The sequence below is a fragment of the Arachis hypogaea genome, chromosome 9 (genome assembly GCF_003086295.3).
Source record: "Arachis hypogaea cultivar Tifrunner chromosome 9, arahy.Tifrunner.gnm2.J5K5, whole genome shotgun sequence".
Taxonomy (NCBI): Eukaryota; Viridiplantae; Streptophyta; class Magnoliopsida; order Fabales; family Fabaceae; genus Arachis; species Arachis hypogaea.
In genome coordinates this window covers 23,953,217-23,978,081 of record NC_092044.1, presented here as the reverse complement: position 1 = coordinate 23,978,081, position 24,865 = coordinate 23,953,217, and the positions used below count along the sequence as shown (strand labels likewise).

At 33.2% G+C, this 24,865-nt stretch overlaps 1 non-coding gene across 1 annotated transcript; it reads right to left on the bottom strand.

The window, feature by feature from the left end:
- Positions 1–1,434: 1,434 nt before the first annotated feature.
- LOC112713565 (small nucleolar RNA R71) lies at positions 1,435–1,538 on the bottom strand. The gene has a single exon (XR_003158536.1). It is a non-coding gene; the product is annotated as a small nucleolar RNA R71 (small nucleolar RNA).
- Positions 1,539–24,865: the final 23,327 nt, after the last annotated feature.

The window sequence follows — 24,865 nt, the reverse complement described above, 5'->3', positions numbered from 1 at the left end:
ATTCAAAAATAAAAAAAAAAATATCTTTTCCTTATTTTCCTCCAAATTTTCAAAATTTTGGGTTGACTTGGTCAAAAATTTTCAAAATTAGTTGTTTCTTACAAGTCAAATCAAAATTTCAATTTTAAAAATCTTATCTTTTCAAAATCTTTTTCAAAAATCATATCTTTTTCATTTTTTTTATAAATTTCGAAAAATTTTAAAAATCTTTTTCAAAATATTTTCAAAATCTTTTTCTTATCTTTATATCATATTTTCGAAAATTAGCTAACAATTAATGTGATTGGTTCAAAAATTTGAAGTTTGTTACTTTCTTGTTAAGAAAGGTTCAATCTTTAAGTTCTAGAATCTTATCTTGTAGTTTCTTGTTAGTTAAGTCAATTTTAAAATTAAATCTTTTATCTTTTATCTTATCTTTTTCAAAAAAATTTATCTTTTTCAAAGTTTGATTTCAAAATATCTTATCTAACTTCTTATCTTCTTATCTTTTTCAAAATTTGATTTCAAATCTTTTTCAATCAACTAACTAACTTTTTGTTTGCTTCTTATCTTTTTCAAAACCACCTAACTACTTTTCCCTCTCTAATTTTCGAAAATATCTCATCTCTTTTTCAAAAATTCTTTTTGTTTTAAATTTTAATTTTAATTATATTTTGTCTTTAACTTTCGAAAATTACTAACCCCTTTTTCAAAATTATTTTCGAAAATTTCTCTTCTCTTCTCTTCTTCTATTTAATTATTTATTTACTAACACTTCTCTTCACCTCTCTTCATCCAAAAAATCCGAATCCATCCTTCTTTTTTCTTATACCCCTTTCTTTTTCTACTAACATAAAGGAATCTCTATACTGTGACATAGAGGATTCCTCTTTCTTTTCTTGTTTTCTTCTCTTTCATATGAGCAGGAACAGGGAAAAGGGCACTCTTGTTGAAGTTGATCCAGAACCTGAAAGGACTCTGAAGAGAAAATTAAGAGAAACTAAATTACAACAATCTAGAAACAACCTTTCAGAAATTTTCGAACAAGAGAAGGAGATGGCAGCCGAAAATAATAATAATAATGCAAGGAGAATGCTTGGTGACTTCACAAAGCCAACGTCCAAGTTTGATGGAAGAAGCATCTCCATTCCTGCCATTGGAGCCAATAACTTTGAGCTTAAGCCTCAACTAGTTGCATTAATGCAACAAAACTGCAAGTTTTATGGACTTCCATCTGAAGATCCTTATCAGTTTTTAACTGATTTCTTGCAGATCTGTGAGACTGTAAAGACGAATGGAGTTGATCCTGAAGTCTACAGACTCATGCTTTTCCCTTTTGCTGTAAGAGACAGAGCTAGAATATGGTTGGATTCACAACCTAAGGATAGCCTGGACTCCTGGGATAAGCTAGTCACTGCCTTCTTGGATAAATTCTTTCCTCCTCAAAAGCTGAGCAAGCTGAGAGTGGATGTTCAAACCTTCAAACAAAAAGATGGTGAATCCCTCTATGAAGCTTGGGAAAGATACAAACAGTTGACCAAAAGATGTCCATCTGACATGTTTTCAGAATGGACCCTATTAGATATATTCTATTATGGTCTCTCTGAATTTTCGAAAATGTCATTGGACCATTCTGCAGGTGGATCTATTCACCTGAAGAAAACGCCTGAAGAGGCTCAAGAACTCATTGACATGGTTGCAAACAACCAATTCATGTATACCTCTGAGATGAATTCCGTGAATAATGGGATACCTCAGAAGAAAGGAGTTCTTGAAATTGATGCTCTGAATGCCATATTGGCTCAGAACAAAATGTTGACTCAACAGGTCAACATAATCTCTCAAAATCTGAATGGATTGCAACATGCATCCAACAGTACTAGAGAGGCAGCTTCTGAAGAAGCTTATGATCCTGAAAACCCTGCCATGGCAGAGGTCAATTACATGGGTGAACCATATGGAAACACCTATAACCCATCATGGAGAAATCACCCAAATTTCTCCTGGAAGGATCAACAAAAGCCTCAACAAGGCTTTAACAATGGTGGACGCAATAGGCTGAGCAATAGTAAGCCATATCCATCATCTTCTCAGCAACAGACAGAGAATTCAGAACAAAACACTTCTAATTTAGCCAATATTGTCTCTGATCTGTCAAAGGCCACTTTCAGTTTCATGAATGAAACAAGATCCTCCATTAGAAATTTGGAGGCACAAGTGGGCCAGCTGAGTAAGAAAGTCATTGAAACTCCTCCCAGTATTCTCCCAAACAATACAGAAGAGAATCCAAAAGGAGAGTGCAAGGCCATTGATTTAATCAAAGTGGCCGAATGCACTAAGGAGGAGAAGGACGAAAATCCTAGTAAGGAAGACCTCCTGGGACGTCCTTCAAGCAAGAAGGAGTTTCCTATTAAGGATCCAGAGGAATCTGAGGCTCATACAGAGACCATAGAGATTCCATTAAATCTCCTTCTGCCATTCATGAGCTTTGAAGACTATTCATCCTCTGAAGAGGATGAAGATGTGACTGGAGAGCAAGTTGCTCAATACTTAGGAGCTATCATGAAGCTGAATGCCAAGTTGTTTGGTAATGAGACTTGGGAAAGTGAACCTCCCTTGCTCATTAGTGAACTAGATACTTGGATTCAGAAAACTCTACCTCAAAAGAAACAAGATCCTGGCAAGTTCTTAATACCTTGTACCATTGGCACCATGAGCTTTGAAAAAGCTCTATGTGATCTGGGGTCAGGGATAAACCTTATGCCACTCTCTGTAATGGAGAAGCTGGGAATCATTGAGGTACAACCTGCCTTGTTCTCATTACAATTGGCAGATAAGTCATTGAGACAAGCTTATGGAATAGTAGAGGACGTGCTAGTAAAGGTTGAAGGCCTTTACATCCCTGCTGATTTCATAATTTTAGACACTAGGAAGGAAGAGGAAGATTGCATCATCCTTGGAAGACCTTTCCTAGCCACAGCAGGAGCTGTGATAAATGTTAACAGAGGTGAATTAGTCCTTCAATTGAATGGGGACCACCTTGTGTTTAAGGCACATGGCCATCCCTCTGTGACAAAAGAGAGTAAGCATGAAGAGCTTCTCTCAGTTCAGAGTCAAGAAGAGCCCACACAGTCAAACTCTAAGTTTGGTGTTGTGAGGCCACAACCAAACTCTAAGTTTGGTGTTAAGACCCCATATCCAAACTCTAAGTTTGGTGTTGGAACTACACACTAAAATTGACCTGATCACCTTGTGGCTCCATGAGAGCCACTGTCAAGCTATTGACATTAAAGAAGCGCTTGTTGGGAGGCAACCCAATTTTATTTATCTAATTTTTATTTTATTGTTATTTTGTGTTTTATTAGGTACATGATCATGAGGAGTCACGAAAAAAATCAAAAAAATTAAAAACAGAGTCAAAAACAGAAGAAAAAAATTTTCACCCTGGAGGTCACACAGACTGGCGTTCAACGCCAGTAAGATGCATCTGGCTGGCGTTCAACGCCAGAGCAGAGCACCATTCTGGTGCTGAACGCCAGAAACAAGCAACATCCTGGCACTGAACGCCAGGAATGTGCCTGGAGGAGACAAGCGGGCGTTGAACGCCAGCAACAAGCATGAAACTGGCGTTCAACGCCAGAAACATGCATTACATGGGCGTTGAATGCCCAGAACGTGCACCAATGGGCGTTTGAAAGCCAGAATGATGCACGAAGGCATTTTACATGCCTATTTGGTGAAGGAATGGTATTTCTTTTCACCTCAGGATCTGTGGACCCCACAGGATCCCCACCTACCATATTCCCACCTTTTCTTTTAATCCTAATCACACTCTCCTAATCCTAATCTCATTTCACCCTTTCCCATATCACACTTCCCAAAAACCTTCACCAATCACCTCAATTCCTCTTCCCAATTACCCCATTCACCATTCACATCAATCCACTCTTCCCCATAAACCCCACCTACCTTCATAAAATTCAAATTCAATTTCCCACCCATTCCCACCCAATATGGCCGAACACCCACCCTCCCCTCTCCCTATAAATACCCTTCCATTCTACTTCATTTTCACACAACACAACCCCTTCTTCTCCCACATAACCAAACCTACCTCTCTCCCTCTCTACCATATTCTCTTCTTCTTCTTCTTCTTTTCTTTTCTTTCTTGCTCGAGGGCGAGCAAATTTTAAGTTTGGTGTGGTAAAAGCATAAGCTTTTTGTTTTTCCATTACCATCAATGGCACCTAAGGCCGGAGTATCCTCTAGAAAAGGGAAAGGAAAGACAAAAGCTTCCACCTCCGAGTCATGGGAGATGGAAAGATTCATCTCCAAGAGCTATCAAGACCACTTCTATGATGTTGTGGCAAAGAAGAAGGTGATCCCCGAGGTCCCTTTCAAGCTCAAAAAGAATGAGTATCCGGAAATCCGACATGAAATCCAAAGAAGAGGTTGGGAAGTCCTAACCAACCCCATGCAACAAGTCGGAATATTGATGGTTCAAGAGTTCTATGCCAATGCATGGATCACTAGGAACCATGATCAAAGTATGAACCCGAATCCAAAGAACTATCTCACAATGGTTCGGGGGAAATACTTAGATTTTAGTCCAGAAAATGTGAGGTTGGCGTTTCACTTGCCCATGATGCAAGGAGATGAACGCCCCTTCACTAGAAGGGTCAACTTTAACCAAAGGTTGGACCAAGTCCTTAAGGACATATGTGTGGAAGGAGCTCAGTGGAGAATAGACTCCAAAGGCAAGCCCGTGCAACTAAGAAGACTGGATCTCAAGCCTGTGGCTAGAGGATGGTTGGAGTTCATTCAACGCTCTATCATTCCTACTAGCAACCGATCTGAAGTTACTGTGGATCGGGCCATCATGATCCATAGCATCATGATTGGAGAGGAAGTAGAAGTTCATGAGGTCATCTCCAATGAACTCTACAAAATAGCCGACAAGCCTTCACCCATGGCACGACTAGCCTTCCCTCACCTTATTTGCCATCTATGTTACTCAGCTGGAGTTATCATAGAAGGAGATGTCTCCATTGAAGAAGACAAGCCCATCACCAAGAAAAGGATGGAGCAAGCAAGAGAAGCCCCTCACGGCCCTCAAGAAGTGCATCATCAACAAATTCCTGAGATGCCTCAAGGAATGCACTTTCCTCCCAACAACTATTGGGAGCAACTCAACACCTCCTTAGAAGATTTGAGCCACAATGTGGAACAATTAAGGGTGGAACATCATGAGCACTCCATCATTCTCCAAGAAATAAGAGAAGACCAAAGAGTAATGAGGGAGGAGCAACAAAGGCAAGGAAGGGACATAGAAGAGCTGGAGAACATCATTGGTCCTTCAAGAAGAAGACGCCACTAAGGTGGACTCATTCCTTGTTCTTATTTCTTTCTGCTTTTCGGTTTTTAATATTGTGTTTATCTATGTTTTGTGTCTTTATTTCATGATCATTAGTATGTAACCATGCCTTAAAGCTATGAATAAAATCCATTAATCCTTCACCTCTCTTAAATGAAAAATGTTTTAATTCAAAAGAACAAGAAGTACATGAATTTCGAATTTATCCTTGAATTTAATTTAATTATATTGATGTGGTGACAATACTTTTTGTTTTCTGAATGAATGCTTGAACAGTGCATATTTTTGATCTTGTTGTTTATGAGTGTTAAAATTGTTGGCTCTTGAAAGAATGATGAACAAAGAGAAATGTTATTGATGATCTGAAAAAAATCATGAAATTGATTCTTGAAGCAAGAAAAAGCAGTGAAAAAGAAAGCTTGCAAAAAAAAAATAAAAAAAATGGCGAAAAAAAATAGAAAGAGAAAGAAGGAGCAGTAGAAAAAGCCAATAGCCCTTAAAACCAAAAGGCAAGGGTAAAAGGGATCCAAGGCTTTGAGCATCAATGGATAGGAGGGCCCAAGGAAATTAAATCCAGGCCTAAGCGGCTAAATCAAGCTGTCCTTAACCATGTGCTTGTGTCATGAAGGTCCAAGTGAAAAGCTTGAGACTGAGTGGTTAAAGTCGTGATCCAAAGTAAAAGAGTGTGATTAAGAGCTCTAGACACCACTAACTGGGGACTCTAGCAAAGCTGAGTCACAATCTGAAAAGGTTCACCCAGTCATGTGTCTGTGGCATTTGTGTATCCGGTGGTAATACTGGAAAACAAAGTGCTTAGGGCCACGGCCAAGACTCATAAGTAGCTGTGTTCAAGAATCAACATGCTTAACTAGGAAAGTCAATAATACTATCCGAAATTCTAAGTTCCTAGAGAAGCCAATCACTCTAAACTACAAAGGAAAAAAGTGAGATGCCAAAACTATTCAGAAGCAAAAAGCTACAAGTCCCGCTCATCTAATTATAATTAATATTCATTGATGTTCTGGAATTTATAGTATATTCTCTTCTTTTATCCTATTTGATTTTCAGTTGCTTGGGGACAAGCAACAATTTAAGTTTGGTGTTGTGATGAGCGGATAATTTATACACTTTTTGGCATTGTTTTTATATAGTTTTTAGTAAGTTTAAGCTACTTTTAGGGATGTTTTCATTAGTTTTTATGTTAAATTCACATTTCTGGACTTTACTATGAGTTTGTGTGTTTTTCTATGATTTCAGGTAAATTCTGGCTGAAATTGAGGGATTTGAGCAAAACTCTGAAGAAGGCTGACAAAAGGACTGCTGATGTTGTTGGAATCTGACCTCCCTGCACTCGAAATGGATTTTCTGGAGATACAGAACTCCAATTGGCAAGCTCTCAACGGCGTTGGAAAGTAGACATCCAGGGCTTTCCAGCAATATATAATAGTCTATACTTTATTCGAAGATTGACGACGTAACTTGGCATTGAACGCCAAGTTCATGCTGTTGTCCGGAGTTAAACGCCAGAAAAACGTCATGATCCGGAGTTGAACGCTCAAAACACGTCATAACTCGGAGTTCAACTCCAAGAGAAGCCTTAGCTCATGGATTGATCAAGCTCAGCCCAAACATACACCAAGTGGGCCCCGGAAGTGAATTTATGCATCAATTACTTACTCATGTAAACCCTAGGAGCTAGTTTATTATAAATAGAACTTTTTACTATCATATTATCATCCTGGATTGTATTTTGAATCCTGTGATCACGTTTTGGGGGCTGGCCATTCGGCCATGCCTGAACCTTTCACTTATGTATTTTCAACGGTGGAGTTTCTGCACCCCATAGATTAAGGGTGTGGAGCTCTGCTGTACCTCAAGTATTAATGCAATTCTATTGTCTTTTATTCAAATCTCTCTTATTCTTATTCCAAGATATTCATTCGTACCCAAGAACATGATGAATGTGATGATAAGTAACCCTCATTATCATTCTCACTTATGAACGCACGTGATTGACAACCACTTCCGTTCTACATGCAACCGAGCTTGAATGTGTATCTCTTAGATTCCCCAACAGAATCTTCGTGGTATAAGCTAGATAGATGGCGGCATTTATGAGGATCCGAAAAGTCTCACCTTGTCTGTGGTATTCCGAGTAGGATCCTGGAAATCCGGAAAGTCTAACCTTGTCTGTGGTATTCCGAGTAGGATTCCGGTAATGAATGACTGTGACGTACTTCAAACTTGCAAGTGCTGGGCGTTAGTGACAGACGCAAAAGAATCAAGGGATTCTATTCCAGTAGGCGCAGGAACCAACCAGTGATTAACCGTGCTGTGACAGAGTGCGTGAGCGTAGTTTTCACTGCGAGGATGGGATGTAGCCATCAACCATGGGTGATGCCTCCAGACGATTAGCCATGCGAGTGACAGCCGCATAGGATCATTTTCCCGAGAGGATTGAAAGTAGCCACCGCTGATGGTGAACCCCTATACACAGCTTGCCATGGAAAGGAGTAAGAAGGATTGAGTTGAAGCAGTGGGAGAGCAGGCGTCCTTGAGCCATACAGTATCTCAATTCGCTTATCTGAAATTCTCACCAATGAATCTGCATAAGTACTCTATCCCTTTTATTATTTATTTTCTTATTTCTATTTTCAAAAACCCATAAACCAATTTAATCTGCCTAACTGAGATTTACAAGGTGACCATAGCTTGCTTCATACCAACAATCTCTGTGGGATCGACCCTTACTCACGTAAGGTTTATTACTTGGACGACCCAGTACACTTGCTGGTTAGTTGAACGGAGTTGTGAATTCAACTGGTGCCACAATAATGATTTCATACAAGTATAAAAGAATATGGATCACAATTTCGTCCACCACACCGCACGGCTAATCATCTGTCGGTTCTCACTCATGTTGGAGTAGGATCCATTGATCCTTTTGTGTCTGTCACTACGCCCAAGACTTGCGAGTTTAAAGCTCGTCACAGTCATCACATCCCAAATCTTACTCGGAATACCACAGACAAGGTTTAGACTTTTTGGATCTCAAGAATGCTACCAATTGATTCTAGCTTATACCACAAAGACTCTGATCGTGAACCAGAAGGCTAAGAGATATGCATTCAAGCTTGTTTGCATGTAGAACGGGAGTGTTTGTCAGGCACGCATTCATAAGTGAAAATGGTGATGAACGTCACATAATCATCACATTCATCATGTTCTTGTGTGTGAATGGATATCTTAGAATAGGAATAAGCATGAATTGAATAGAAAATAGTAGTAATTGCATTAATACTTGAGGAACAACAGAGCTCCACACCTTAATCTATGGTGTGTAGAAACTCCACCGTTGAAAATACATAAGTGATGATAGTCCAGTCATGGCCGTGAGGCCAGCCCCCAATGTCTAAGATAGCATAAAACTGATCAAAGATCCAAGCATATCTAATACAATAGTAAAAGGTCTTATTTATACTAGACTAGTTATTTAGGGTTTACAGAAATAAGTAAATGATGCAGAAATCTACTTCCGGGTCCATTTGGTGTGTGCTTGGACTGAGCATTGAAGCTTTTATATGTAGAGACTTCTCTTGGAGTTAAACGCCAGTTTGCAGCCTGTTTTGGGCGTTTAACTCTAGCTTGTAACTTGTTTCTGGCGTTTAACGCCAGAATAGGGCAGGGAATTGGCGTTTGAACCCCAATTTGCGTCGTCAAAACTCGAGAAAAGTATGAATTATTATATATTGCCGGAAAGCCCTGGATGTCTACTTTCCAACACAATTGAGAGTGCGCCATTTGGGTTTCTGTAGCTCCAAAAATTCTATTTCGAGTGCAGGGAGGTCAGAATCCAACAGCATCAGCAGTCCTTTTTCAGCCTGTCAATCAGATTTTTGCTCAGGTCCCTCAATTTCAGTTAGAAAATACCTGAAATCACAGAAAAATACACAAACTCATAGTAAATTCCAGAAATTTTACATTAAAACTAATAAAAATATACTAGAAAGTGACTAAATCATACTAAAAACTACCTAAAAGCAATGCCAAAAGCGTATAAATTATCCGCTCATCAACTTGCTGGGTCAATATTTTGTTCTGAGCCAATATGGCCTTCAGAGTATCAATCTCAAGAACTCCTTTCTTCTGAGTCATCCCATTAGTCACAGGATTTCTTTCAAAAGTGTACATGAACTGGTTATTTGCAACCATCTCAATGAGTTCCTGGGCTTCTGCAGGGGTTTTCAGATAAAGAGATCCACCAGCAAAATGGTCTAATGACATCTTGGACAATTCAGACAGACCATCATAGAATATACATATGATGCTCCATTCTGGAAGCATGTCAGAAGGATACCTTTTAGTTAATTGCTTGTATCTTTCCCAAGCTTCATAGAGGGATTCACCTTCCTTCTGTTTGAAGGTTTGGACTTCCACTCTAATCTTGCTCATCTTCTGAGGTGGAAAGAATTTGGTCAAGAAAGCATTGACCAACTTGTCCCAAGAGTTTAGGCTTTCTCTAGGTTGTGAGTCCAGCCATGTTCTAGCTCTGTCTCTTACAACAAAGGGGAAAAGCATAAGTCTGTAGGCCTCGGGATCAACCCTATTGGTCTCAACAGTATTACAGATCTGCAAGAATTCAGCTAAGAACTGATGAGGATCTTCTGATGGAAGTCCATGAAACTTGCAATTCTACTGCATTAGAGAAACTAATTGATGCTTAAGCTCAAAGTTGTTTGCTCCAATGGAAGGAATTGAGATGCTTCTTCCATAGAAGTTAGAAGTTGGTGCAGTATAGTCACCAAGTATCTTCCTTGCATCTCTGGCATTGTTGTTGGGTTCGGCTGCCATGTCTGCTTCTTTTTCGAAATTCTCTGTAAGGTCCTCTCTGGAGTGTTGTGCTTTAGCTTCTTCTTCAGAGTCCTTTCAGGTTCAGGATCAGCTTCAACAAGAATGTTTTTATCCCTGTTTCTACTCATATGAAAAAGAAGAGAACAAAAGGGAGTAGTGGAATCCTCTATGTCACAGTATAGAGATTCCTTGATGTGTCAGAAGAAAAGAAAAATAGAGGAATGAGGTAGAGAGAGAATAAAAAGAATTCGAATACAGAGGGAGAGAGATGGTTCGAATTATAAGTAGAAGAGAAGTGTTAGCAAATAAATAGAAAGAGATGAGAGAGAGTATTCGAAAATTAAAACTAAAAAGATTTTAAAAAATTTTAAAACTAAAAAGATTTTTAATTAACTAATTGTTTTAGTTTTAATTAAAAAGATTTTTGAAAAAGTGGTTAGTGATTTTCAAAAATTGGAAGTGAAAAAGTGGTTAGGTGGTTTTGAAAAAGATAAGAAATAGTAATTAGTTGAAAAAGATTTGAAAATAATTTTGAAAAGATAGGAAGTTAGAAAAAAGATTTTGAAATCAAATTTTAAATAAATATGATTGAAAAAGATTTGATTGAAAAAGATTTGATTGAAAAATATATGATTTTAAAAAGATATGATTGAAAAGATATGATTGAAAAAGATATGATTTTTAAATTGATGACTTGACTAACAAGAAACTAAAAGATATGATTCTAAAATTCAAAGGTTGAACCTTTCTTAACAAGAAAGTAACAAACTTGCAATTTTTTTAATTAAAACATTAATTGTTAGCAAGGATTTTTGAAAATGTGGAAAGATAAGATTTTAAAATTATGATTTAAAATATGAAAATTTGAAAAAAAATTGAACTGGACAAGAAATGACCTCCCTTGTGTCATCTTGACGTTAAACGCCCAGAATGCTATCAATTCTGGAGTTTAACGCCCCCTTGGCTGCCTCTTTGGGCATTTAATGCCCAGCCAGATATCCTGACTGGCGTTAAACGCCAGGAATCCTTCTTTACTGGGCATTTTTCTAAATGCCCAGAATGCTGCCATTTCTGGCGTTTAACGCTCAGAATGATAGGTTTACTGGCGTTAAACACCCATAATGATAGCCATTCTAGCGTTTAACGCCCAAATTGCCTCTTTACTGACGTTTTAACGCCAGTGAGCTCTTTTTCTCTGTGATTCTTCTGCCTTATGTTCTGAACCTTCATTTCTCTGTATTATTTACTTGAAAATATATATTTTTTATTTTTGAATTTTTAATGAAGAGAGAGAAAAATAACAAAATGAAATAAAACATAAAAATACAAGATCAAAACAAGTAATGCATGCAAGGACACTTTGAATGTCAAGATGAACACCAAGAACACTTTGAAGATCATGATGAACATCAAGGACATATTTTTGAAAATTTTTAAGAAAAGAAAGACATGCAAGACACTAAACTTAGGAATTTTGAATGTTCAAACACTATGATTTTGAAAATGCATATGAAAAACAACATAAAACACAAAACAAGAAAATCATGAGATCAGACAAAGGAAATCATAAAGAACAACTCGAAGATCACAGAAGAACACAATGCATAAATTTTTTTTTCGAAAACTTGATAAAATTTAAAAATATGTAATTGACACCAAACTTAGAAATTGACACTAGACTCAAACAAGAAACACAAAATAAATTTTTTGATTTTTATGATTTTATTGAATTTTTTTATTTTTTTCGAAAACTTTTTGAAAAGAAAATAAAGGTTAAAATAAGAAAAAAAAGTTACCTAATCTAAGAAACAAGATGAACCGTCAGTTGTCTAAACTCGAACAATCCCCGGCAACGGCGCCAAAAACTTGGTGCACGAAATTGTGATTACACTTTTTACAACTCCGCACAACTAACCAGCAAGTGCACTGGGTCGTCCAAGTAATACCTTACGTGAGTAAGGGTCGATCCCTGGAGATTGACGGCTTGAAGCAAGCTATGGTCATCTTGTAAATCTCAGTCAGGCGGATTCAAATGGTTATGAGGTATTGATAATTAAAAGATAAACAAAACGAAAAATAACATAGAGAAACTTATGTAATTCATTGGTGGGAATTTCAGATAAGCATTTGGAGATGCTTTGTTACTTCTAAACCTCTGCTTTCCTATTGTCTTTATCCAATCATGCATCCTCCCTTCCATGGCAAGCTGTATGATCCTCACAGTGAAAATGGTCCGGCTACGGTTTCTGTATGGCTAATCAACTGTTAGATTTTTCGTCTCGGATGAAAAATACCAAGCACAGCTACCGCAGGGCTAATCATCTGTCGGTTCTCACTTATGTCGGAATAAGATCCATTGATCCTTTTGCACACTGTCACTGCGCCTAACATTCACGAGTTTGAAGCTCCTCATAGTCATCCATTCCCAGATCCTACTCGGAATACCACAGATAAGGTTTAGACTTTCTAACCTATACCACGAAGATCCTAATCACGAGGTCGGATGCTCTGTTGTCAGGGGAGACGATGCAAATCCGTGGATCAGAGACCCAAGAGAGTATACTCCGGCTGGCGTCCAATGACTACGTTGAACATCATGTAGACCGCTTTGTGGTTGTCAGGCACGTGGATCTTTGCTAAGCGAGTACTGAAGATAGTGGGTGATTATCACGGGTCACCCCTTTAGTCTGACTTAACTGAATTAAGTACAAGATTATATCTTGGAGAAGAAGTAGGTGTTAATTGAAGGAAAAACAATAGTACTTGCATTAATTCCTGAGGAACAGCAGAGCTCCTCACCTTAATCTATGAGGTGTAGAAACTCCACCGTTGAAAATACATAAGAGAAAAAGGTCTAGGCATGGCCGAATGGCCAACATCCCCAAAGATGATCATAAAGCTCAAGGGTTCCAAAAAGACCCCAATACAATAGTAAAAAGTGTTATTTATACTAAACTAGTAAACTAAGTTTACAAAAAATGAGTAGATAGTGCAGAAATCCACTTCTGGGGCCCATTTGGTGTGTGCTTGGGCTGAGCTTTGAAGTTTTCACGTGTATAGGCCATCCTTGGAGTTAAACGCCAGCTTGGGTGCCAGTTTGGGCATTTAACTCCAGTTTTGGTGCCAGTTCTGGCGTTTTATGCTAGAAAAGGATCTCTGGTGGGCGTTTGGACGCTAGTTTGGGCTATCAAATCTCGGGAAAAGTATGGACTATTATACATTTCTGGAAAGTCCAAGATGTCTACTTTCTAACGCAATTGAGAGCGCGCCAATTGGGCTTCTATAGCTTTAACAAATCTACTTCGAGTGCAGAAGGGTCAGAATCCAGCAGCATCTGCAGTCCTTTGTCAGCCTCCAAATTAGATTTTTACTCAGGTCCCTCAATTTCAGACAGAAAATACCTGAAATTACAGAAAAACACACAAACTCATAGTAAAGTCCAGAAATGTGATTTTTGCATAAAAACTGATAAAAATATACTAAAAAGTAACTAAAATATACTAAAAACTATGTAAAAACAATGCCAAAAAGCGTATAAATTATCCGCTCATCAACAGCGTCCAAGTATGGAATGATTGGTCGTTTACAGATATATTCTATTGCCTTCTAACACTGGTAATACAATGAATTGGCTGCATCATAAAAGAAAAATGATAACTTTAAAAAATATTTGGTCTAACACTGGTAATACAATGAGTCGGCTGCATCATAAAAAAAATGATAACTTTAAAAAATATTTGGTAAACATACTACTGCCACTGCCACTGCCACTGCCACTGCTAATAATAATAATAATAATAATAATAATAATAATAATAATTAACCAATAAATTTCAATTTTTATAAATTAAAATAGGGTAATACCATTTAAATTTTATCCTTTATATCCAAACAACTTATTAAAAAACTCACTACTTTAAACCTTATCTTAATCCAATGTCCAGCACACATTTTTATCCGGTCTAATCTAATTATAATCACCATTATCACAACTATTCTACTTTAAATTATATTCATCAATATTAATAACTAATAATACTAACATTTTTAGCAATTACTATCATTTCTAATCTAACATTACTACAATCGATAATATCACTACCATTCTAAATCCATTTCTAATCAACAATAACACTGCCATTTCTAATATAATAAAAAAAATTTCTGAATCAAGTTGAAATTACTATGCTAATATCGTCATTGATGTTTCCAACAATATTAACAACATCGTCTAGTTGGTAAAGACGATCTACTTCGTCTATGACCCACCTTCACGTGATACTCACATTATTTTTTTCAAGTGGGGTTTTGAAAGAGGATGAAAATGAATAATTCGTTGTAGAGTCAAGCTAACTTATAGGAATTTTACAATATAAACTATGACAATTACCAATGGTTTGCCAAAACATAAATCGCGACAGTTTAAAGCAAATTAGGTCTCCACAAAACAACATAAACCACAATTAGGTTCAATAGTTACTAGCATCACATAAACCGCGATAGAAATCTACGAATTATGTTTAAATATGTAATCTGTTGAAATCTTTAGTGAATTACATAAAATTCAAATAGGATCGAAATATAAATTTTTTAAAAAATTGTAATAATATTAAGATATCTTAATTTTATTTAAGTAATTTTTCCTCACTGTTAATAGTTTTGTCCAAATAACATAAATTTTTACAAATATTACAAACCTGGGGTTCTTTAGAATTGTTATGGTTGGAAATAATACCATAAAAAAATAAAAAATAAAAAATAAAAAAGAACCATTATGTTGGGCAGCTGTCTGCCTGTCTCCCTCAGGCTGAGCTGCATAACTGTAAATCTTCCCCCTCCGGCCCTCCCCCATTGTTTGTACTATTCCTCACCATTTGGCATTTAAATCCAAATTCAGAGTCCTAAATTTAAATTGCTTAGACCAGCTTTGAGAGGACTTGAGACTCACTTGACAGGTTGGAATCCACCACGATTCCATAACCTTTAGCAATGAGTACACACTATCTTTTTCCTTTTTCCTGAAAGTAGTTGATATCAGTTGAATTTGAATTTGAATTAACATTATATTTATCTACTTTAATAAAGTAACATTAATCAAAATTATTGCCAACGCCATTGTACATCACAATTTGAATTATGCAATTTGCATATGGGACATGTATCCCATACAAAATTGACACACTTATTTATACATCCTTATTAACTGTATACAAATTAAAAAAATTGATATTATTTTAAAATATATATTAAAAATAAATCATAAATACATATTATATAAAGAAGAGTGCTAGGAGACCAGCAAATTTTATAATTTGTAGACATCAATTAACTATTATTAATATTTTTAATAGTGTGAGATTATATCCAATAGTGTGGAATTATTCATTTTTCATTTGATGGTTAAATATTAGCTAAATTTTAATAAAAATGCTAGCGTCTAGATTTTCTCTTTTATATATATATATATATATATATATATATATATAGGACGACTTATTTGATAATTAATTTTTTTTATATATTTAACATTTTTGTTTTTTTATAACTACTCATGAGATTTGCATCAAATAAGTTTTATATCTAATGAGACAAAATTGTAAACCTTAACTTCTCTAGTTAACTGTCAAGTGTCCAAGATCTAAGCTCCATATGCTCTTCTAATAGTTTCATTTCACAAAATTTAAATTACAAAATACAACTAACAGATACTAAAAATATAAAAAAAAACCAAAGCTAAGGGCGAAATTAACGAAGAAATGATACTATGATAGTAACCGCTGGGTGAATAAAATAATAAGAAAAAAAAAGAAAGAAAGAAAACAAGCCGAAGAAACAAACAAAAATTGGGCAGCGAGATTCACGGGCATGGTCAGTGTCCCAAGCCACCTTTTCATTTTGAATTGGGAGACAAAAAAGACAAGAAAAGAAACACACAATCCTTGAATTAGTCACGACATTTAACGGCACTTAACGTCGATCTTAACGATTCAGATGGTGCAGCCACAGAACAAGAAGAAGAAGCAGAGCATTGAAACAAGAGCAACGGACTCGAACGCCGTCACAACACCCCACACCACGTCGTCGACGATCGACAGACCCACCACACCCGACCACCTTATCAGCCTCCGCGGCGACCACGCCGGGGTTATGTACGATGCCACAGCCTCCGGCCACCGCATCACCGACGACGATCTCGCCGTCAAATCAGACCTTAGCCACCGGAACGCCGATGCCATAATGAGAAAAGAATAAAGACTTTGAATTGAAAAAGTGTGGAGTTTAGAGTTTGAAGTCTGAGGGATAAATGAGAGGAAAAGTTGCTTTATGGTTTTCTCTCGTGCTGTCTCGAGTTCCAGGGTGTTGTAAAGTTGTAGTAGTACCAATGGAGTGGGAAACTTTTAATTGGGGTATTTTAGTATTTATATCAAGACATATTTTGCTTGTTAAGTGGCAAATCACAAATGGTAAGAAGAGGTGAATATCAAATTAGTATCTAAAAAAATTTGGTGCTAATAAAATAGTATTTTATTTTTGTTATTCATTCACACCATCATTTTTAAAAGATTTTAAAATTTAGTAAGTGTGTCTCCAAATTTGTCGAAAATAAATCTCTAGCAAGTACAATACTGACATGGTCACTGCGTTTTGATGACATGGCAAAAATCATTCCCAACCTTAATTCTTCCCCTCAAACGCACTTCTCCTTTCCCCTCCTCAATCCACTTCCTCCTTCCCCTTCTTGAATGCACTCTCACTATTCTCCAACTCTAATCCCTTCCTTTTCCGCCCTAGCCTTAATCCTCCCCCCCTCCCCAACCCTAATCCAAAATTTTCCCTTTTGAACCCTAATTCCCTTCTCTTATTCCTTTGAACCCTAATCTCCCTCTTCCAAACGCACTATCTCACACTCTCAATTCACTCTCCTCCAAAACAGCAGTGAAACTCAACCTTCTCAGTCTTACAGAGTCAGTTTCACTGACACCGCACATTCGCCATCTCGTCGTCGGATCTTCTGCGTCTGCCAGCGTCATTTGTCTCCTCTGACACGACACGGTCGCTTTCAACCTTCACTCTTGTGCTTCACATTGGTTCGTTTTCGTCACCTCTGTTCACTGCTCACCGCCAGTTGTCGCTTGTATCTGCTTGCTGCTCGCCTCAGTCGTTGCTCTGCCTTCTCTGTCTGTATTCCATCATGGCTCTATTGTGCCATGCCTCTTCTGTCTCTAGTGTTCTTCTTCTAACATTATCTAAATCTGCTTCTTGCTTGGCTCCGTCGTGCCATGCCTCCACTGTCTCAGGTGTTCTTCTTCTGGCCTTGTCTAAATCTGCTTCTTGCTTTGGTGGTGTTTGTATTAAACTTTATTTTATTTTATTTTGATTATTGTATATGAATTTATTTGTTTTCTCTAAGTGATTTGACACAATTCATGATTGAAAGAGTGAGAGAGTGTGATGGAAAAGGAAGATCTTTTGTTGGATTAGGGTTTAGGAAGATTTCCAAATTTAGGGCAACTCATGAGTGAGAGGATGCGCTTGGGAGGGTGGATTAGGGTTCAGAGAGGGGGGAAGGGAGGGGATTAGTATTGGGGATTTTGGATTTTTCAGGTTAGATTGGGTAATTAATTATAAATTCCACCTTGGATTTTCTGGTGGTTACCTCAGCATTTTTCTCATTGGAAATGTGTTTCGGCGAGCTCGGGGACACGCTTATCAAATTTTAAAATATTTTAGGGACTATTTTGTCAATAACAAACGTCAGGTACCATTTTGTCAACGTCAGAATCTTTCAGGTACCGATTTGATATTTACCTCTGGTAAGAATAAATAAAAAATTTTCTTAAATAAACCAAAATCAATTATTTTTTGGGAAATTCTTATCCATCCTTATTTGAGGATTTTTTATTTAAATTAAATAATTATATAATTTATTGATATACATAAATTACAGAATAATTATTTAAATAAATAACGTACTACATTTTCGAGTATTGTGAGATAAACCTAAATATAGGCATATATTGGGTAATGAGACTCCGAAATATAACGTGTGGAGAATCTGACATATCCAGGGTGTATCTGGAATACGTTGCAGACAGAAACATGGATACTAAGCACCCGAGATATATTCAAAAGTTGATTTAGGTTACAATATCTGAAATACAGTCAGAACAAAATTTAGAGTCACAATACTTGAGATATAGTCAGAGGCTTATATATATTGGTTGCAACTGAGATTTTCATTCATTTGAAGAGTTTTGAAAAGTTTAGTAAGTTTGTAACACCTTTAGTTCGAGTTTCTGAACTCCAAATAGCTTCCAAACAATATACTCGCAGTGGAGACATCAACTAACTGAATGTGATTTAGTACATAGTTAAAGCTTTGAATTTTAAGGTTAGTTTTTTTTGGCCTATTTTATTTTGAGTAAATATTAGTTTATGTATTTAGGTTTTATTAATTTAGTTAATGCATTAAATATTTTGAGTTGTTTAGTTAGAAATTTTATTAATTTAGGTAAGTAGAGTAGGTGTTAATATTTTTAAAAATAATTTTAATTTAATTTAAATAATTTTAATAATTAAATGTAGAATAATATATTAGTTAAATTAAATAAATACATTGGATATACTAAATAAATATACTTATCTAAATAAATATATTATTCAAATAAAATAATTGTTAGATCATATTTTTTGCTAAAATATATCATTGGATTGATATAATGTAAAAGACAGTAGCTACTAGTTAGGTTAGAATAGTGAAACATGAATGACTCTTTTTTAACTTGTTTCAAGTTTTTTTTATATTTAATACTTATTTTTTAAAACTTGCTTCAAGCTTTTTTTATTAACATATTTATCTACTAGATTTAGGATATTTAATAATTATTAAACTTATATAATGTGTTAGACGAGATTAATTTGCGAAAGTAAATGTCGTAATTATTGTAGAGGCTTAAGTTGTTGTTGCCACGTCGTGTAACCTTGAATATTTTCGTCGGACATCCTTTTGCCTTATATTAAGGATGCTAGATTTGGACATGCAGTAGATAGAGTTGAGGGATTTTAGCCTTGTATACAGTGACGGACCCAAAAATATTATAGCAATAGGAGAAAAAATATAATAAATTTTAGGTATAGATATTTTTTTTTGGCTTCACACAATACCTAACAAGTTAAGGACTAATATGTCATGAATTTGAGTTTCATTTAAGAGTCTACAATTGGTCGATAATGAGTTGCTACACATACGAGATGGAATTCTAACCTCCAAACTTATTTAAGCGGATAACTAAGCTGATCACTTGACCAATCCAAATTAGTTTAGATATATTTAAAATTTTAAATTAGAATTATCTATACATATTGATAAAAATAAAAAATATATACGCAATCACTTATTATAACATTTAAAATAATAAAAATATAATTTCATACAAATAGTATAATATTTAAAATAACAAAAAAATAATTTATAATGACTTTCTTTTTATTTTTAACATGACTAAATATTATTTTTATATATATTTTTAAAAATTATTTTATTTTTAATTATCTCATATTTAATTGTCAAATTTACTTATTATAGTCGTATAAATAATTTTTTTAACCAAAATAATTATAGTATATTAACATATAAATATTATATTTTTTTATCTTAAATAATTTTTAAAAAATTACAAATATTTTAAGTTTGTTTAATTAGAAAACTAAGTTTCAATTTAATTATCAATTAATTAACTAATATAATAAAGTTAATTATCACTATTTTGTAAGTTTATTTATTTATTTTTTATACTAAATCAAATTTAACAATATAATTATTATTATGTGTTATGTTTAATAAAATATTTTTTTAATATAAAACACAAATAAATTATTTATATTTTTTTAGACAAACATATATATATATATATATATATATATATATATATATATATAAGTATTAGTTTTTTTAAAAAGACTTTGTGGGGGCCAAATGCCCCTCTTCCTTAAGTATGGGTCTGTCCTGCTTGCATACCACCCATGCCATAAACTATAGCATATCACTTCATCATATGTTGTGGCATTAGCTTTATATGTACGTCGAACATTATCCTCACATGCTTATCAACTTCAAGCTAGAATAACTTGTTAGTAAATTCACTATTTGGAAGTGCTGCTAAAAATTTATATGTAACCCGCCCAACTTTTTTGGAATATATTCTTCCATGTTGTTCAGTATGACATTTTTTAGCACATGTAGAGTATCAACACGGTAAATACACAATAACACAGTTGAATTAGTCTTAAAAATTACTCTGTCATTACAGTTTCTTACTATCCTATTATAATAACTTATAACAAAAAAGAGTTGATTATTACCCATGCGAACAAAGTAGAAGGATAAAAAGAGAGAGAATAGAGAAACTAATGAATTATGACTACTGATTGAGAGTGGGAGTCTATATATAGAGTTTCTCTCTAGAATATCTAGGGTGCAGAAATACCTATACTATAATATACGTATCTCGGGTACTATAGCCTTTGTTTATATCTGTACGTATTTCAGGTGCTGTTATTATAATTTTTGTTTTGATCATATCTCGGATGCTGTAACCCAAATCAGCTTTTGAATGCATCTCGAGCGTTCAGTACTCGTTTCTCGACTTGCAATGTATCTTGAATATACCCTGGATATGTTAGATTTTTGATGCGTGATATCCTGGGGTTCCAGTACCTAGAATACGTCCATATTCATGTTTGCCTCAGAGTATCTGAAATGTGGTATATTATTTATTTAAATAATTATTATGCAATTTATGTATATCAGTAAATTATATAATTATTTAATTTAAACAAAAAAATCACTTATTCAATTATGGAAAAAATCGAGGGAACTCCATTCGATTATTTATTTTATTTACATCTGTAATGTATTTGTATTAGTTTTTTATGGTAAAAATTTTATAAAAGAGTTTAATTTTAATACATTGACAATGTAAAGTATTTTACACAATTGTCCAATTACATCTATTTTTTTGGATAATTATTCTTGCGGTCAATGTGAAAAGTAGTTATTTTTACTAATATGACAATGTATAAAACTACTTTATACTAATAATACATCAAAAATAAATTCTATTTCTAATGTGTTTTATATCTCAATATGTATATTTTACACTAGTTAATATTTTATACACACTTAGCATAATTGAAATTTTATGGTTAATAAATTGTATTGAAAAAAAGTTAATTCAATTTAACTAATTAATTATTAATATATTTTACCAACTTTAAAATTCATCAAACTAATTTAAACTAATTTTGTTAAATATAATTTGCTAAACATAAAATTCAATCACACTCTATGTATACAAAAAATTAATTATCCATATAAATTATATGTTGAAATAGAAAATGTATATAAAAATGTATAAAACAAAATGCATATATATTGGTGGATTTTTTTTAGTACACTTAATTTTTTTTATAAAATTTTCACTATTAAAAACTAATATAAATACATGAAAAATGTAATTAAAAAAAACATAATCGAGTGGGGTTCACTTGATTTTGATTATAATTGGGTGAGGCCTATTTAATTTTTTTTTTAAGAAATTGATTTTGATATTTAATGTTGTTTCATTTGATTTTTGATAATATCGACAAGATGTCGAATTAAACTTATATCAAGATCTTAATATGAGAGACAGATACGACTCTTCTTTAAAAAATGGCTCAACTCGAAATTTTTTTAGTGTATGTGTCAAAACAATTATTTGTGCTAAAAATATATGAAAAGACTTAGTAAAATTGTGACAAATAATGTGAAGAATTGTAATAAAAGAGAATACATAAAATAAATAAAAAAATTTAAATAAATAGAAAAGTGAAATAACAATTGAAAAGAAAACAAAATGCTTAAAGAAAAGAAGATAAACATATTCAAAGAAAAGAAAATAAAGAAAATAACATAATAGTACAATTAACTCCAGACACTTACATGCACTTGCATTTCATGATTTTTCTTAGTGTCAGTGTGACTTAGATTTTACAGAATTTTGTGTGATAATAAAGTGTTCGATTGAAGTCTCATAACTCTTTTAAGGTTTTCTTATTTATAGATCATAAGGATAGACTACTGAATGCTTCTCTCTTACTACGATCTAACTTTTTTTTTTCTCATACTTTCACAACTTATGACATTGCCTTGACTTTGAAGGACCTTATATCCAAGGTGGACATCTCATGTTTTTTTGCTTTTGTCTTGGTTTTCAAGTCTTATATTTTATATAGTACTTCTAACTAAAATTATGTGTAATTGACACATTTCGATCTTAGTGATTATTCGACTCAACTCATATCATATAGTCAATATTTTATTTTATTATAGTCAAATTTGTATATCATGTTGAACTTTTGTACTAACAAATATTATTTTAATTTTTTAGTTATTTTTTATTTATTAAAAAAACTTGAAAAGAATTGATATTTTGGTATTATGCGAGAATTGAGGACATTATTCACTGGTAATCACTCCTGTTGCTTGTTTAATAGCCACAAATTTTTGCCTAAATGTAAGACAGAAGGTGTTATTGAAGGAAGGAAGTTTTCTATTTTTACAATTTTTTGGATGAGAGAAAAAAGAGGGAAGGAAGATTTGAATTTTGAAGAGTATCAAAAAGTGTATGAATCTGATAAATTTTTAGTTGTTCGAAGATAAAAAAAATAAGACGGTTGACTAATTAAGTCTTGTTTGATTTAACATTTTCTTTTATTTTTTCCAAATTTATGCAGAAATTATTGAGCCCCTCTCCTTCCATTTTACTTCATCCCGTTTATTATTCAGCTTCCATCATTATCAAAACATTTTTTATATATATAACTCGAGCCGCTGTTTTTATTGGGCTAAAATTTTTATATATGAATAATTTCAATGTGAAATACAAAAATATTTGATTATTTTAGTGTTTTACATTGTTGTGGTAGTAATATAAAACGTCACTGACATTTTGTAATAAAAAATTTTTTTAATCATGAAAGAACAAAACATTTCGGACGATTTATAATAAAAAAATATTATTTTAATTATTAAAACACAAAACGTCACTGACGTTTTGTTAAAAAAATATTATTTTAATTGAAGAAACACAAAATGTCACTAACGTTTTGTAAATAGTCATAGTTATGTTTAACACACAATTTGATTCATGATGAAGCATTTCACCTCTAGTAATACAATATTAAAAAAAAAGTTCTTTTTATTGTACCAGCTCTATGAGTGTATTTAGAAAACTTTTTCTAGCATGAGAAAAAATTCTCTGTCATTAAAACAACTTTATTTTTATTTGGAAATTAATTTTATAAGTTAAAATAATTTTAATATATTAGTAGAATCGAATTCAATTAGTTAATTTACAATAATTTTTATATGAATAAAATTCTATTTGTTTATAATTTTATATTGTAAATAGGGATATTTTTAGTATAGTTTAATTATTCTCTTAGAGTGTTACTAAATTTGTAATTATACTTTTATATATTTTTTTAATTAAATTTTTATATTTTTTAATTTTGTAATAGGTCATTTTCGTATAAAAAGTATTAAAATTAATAGAATATTTTTTTCAAAAAATATGTGGCAAAAAATTTAATTAGATTCTTTATTTTGAGTATCTTCAATTTATGAAAAAATATTCTCTTAACTCTAATAATTTTTACATTCGCAATGACCTAATTAAAAAAATTAAAAGTAGAGTAGAAATTCAATTAAAAAAATATAAGAACATAATTACAAATTTGATGAAATTATAAAAATTAATAGAATAATTTAACTTTTTAATATTTCAAATATTAAGTTTGAGTGATGCGAGAATTGACTTACAAATTAAAGTGTGGTTTGAGAATTTAAATTTTCAAATGAATTAAAATATTTTATTTTTATTTTTCAAAGCAAGAAAATGAATTTTATTTTTAAATGAATTTTAATTTTTGACATTCCAAATATACTATGCGATGTGTTTGTTTACAAACACAAGACATTTAGATATGAACATGAAAATACAAAATTATATTCGTCAGATGAAATATAAACACAAATTTTATGTTCTGAAATACTGAATTGATAGTGTATTTTGTGTACTTTTTGAGAAAAAAAGATACTAATATGAAACACAATTATTTTTTATTATTTTTATCAATGTTTTATCATTATATTTTTTTATTAAAATAAGAGTAAATTAAAATTTTATAATTAATTTTTTTTAATATTTAAGTTATCACCAAACAAAATATAAAAATACTATTTTTGCATTTTTGCCTTTGTATCTAGTTTTTAATATCTTATCTTATTCTGTTCTCAAAACCAAAAATAGCCTATATATTTTCATTTTTATTTTTATTTATTTTATTTTATTGTGAAATATAATTTATAATTAATACTTTTAAAGATTAAACTCATTCTATAATTTCAAAATCTAAGGTTACCAAAATATTGGAATCCCATTGTTGACACAATGAGCCGTCACTTGTTACTCATAAACTCCATATATTCTATCCACATATGTTTATTGGAAGCTTTTATGGTGAGAAAAGTATCTTTAGATTTTTAAACGACCAGGTAGTTTTTTTTTTTTGTCATTACACTATTCTCACACCCACACTTTGAGGTTTTTTAAATCT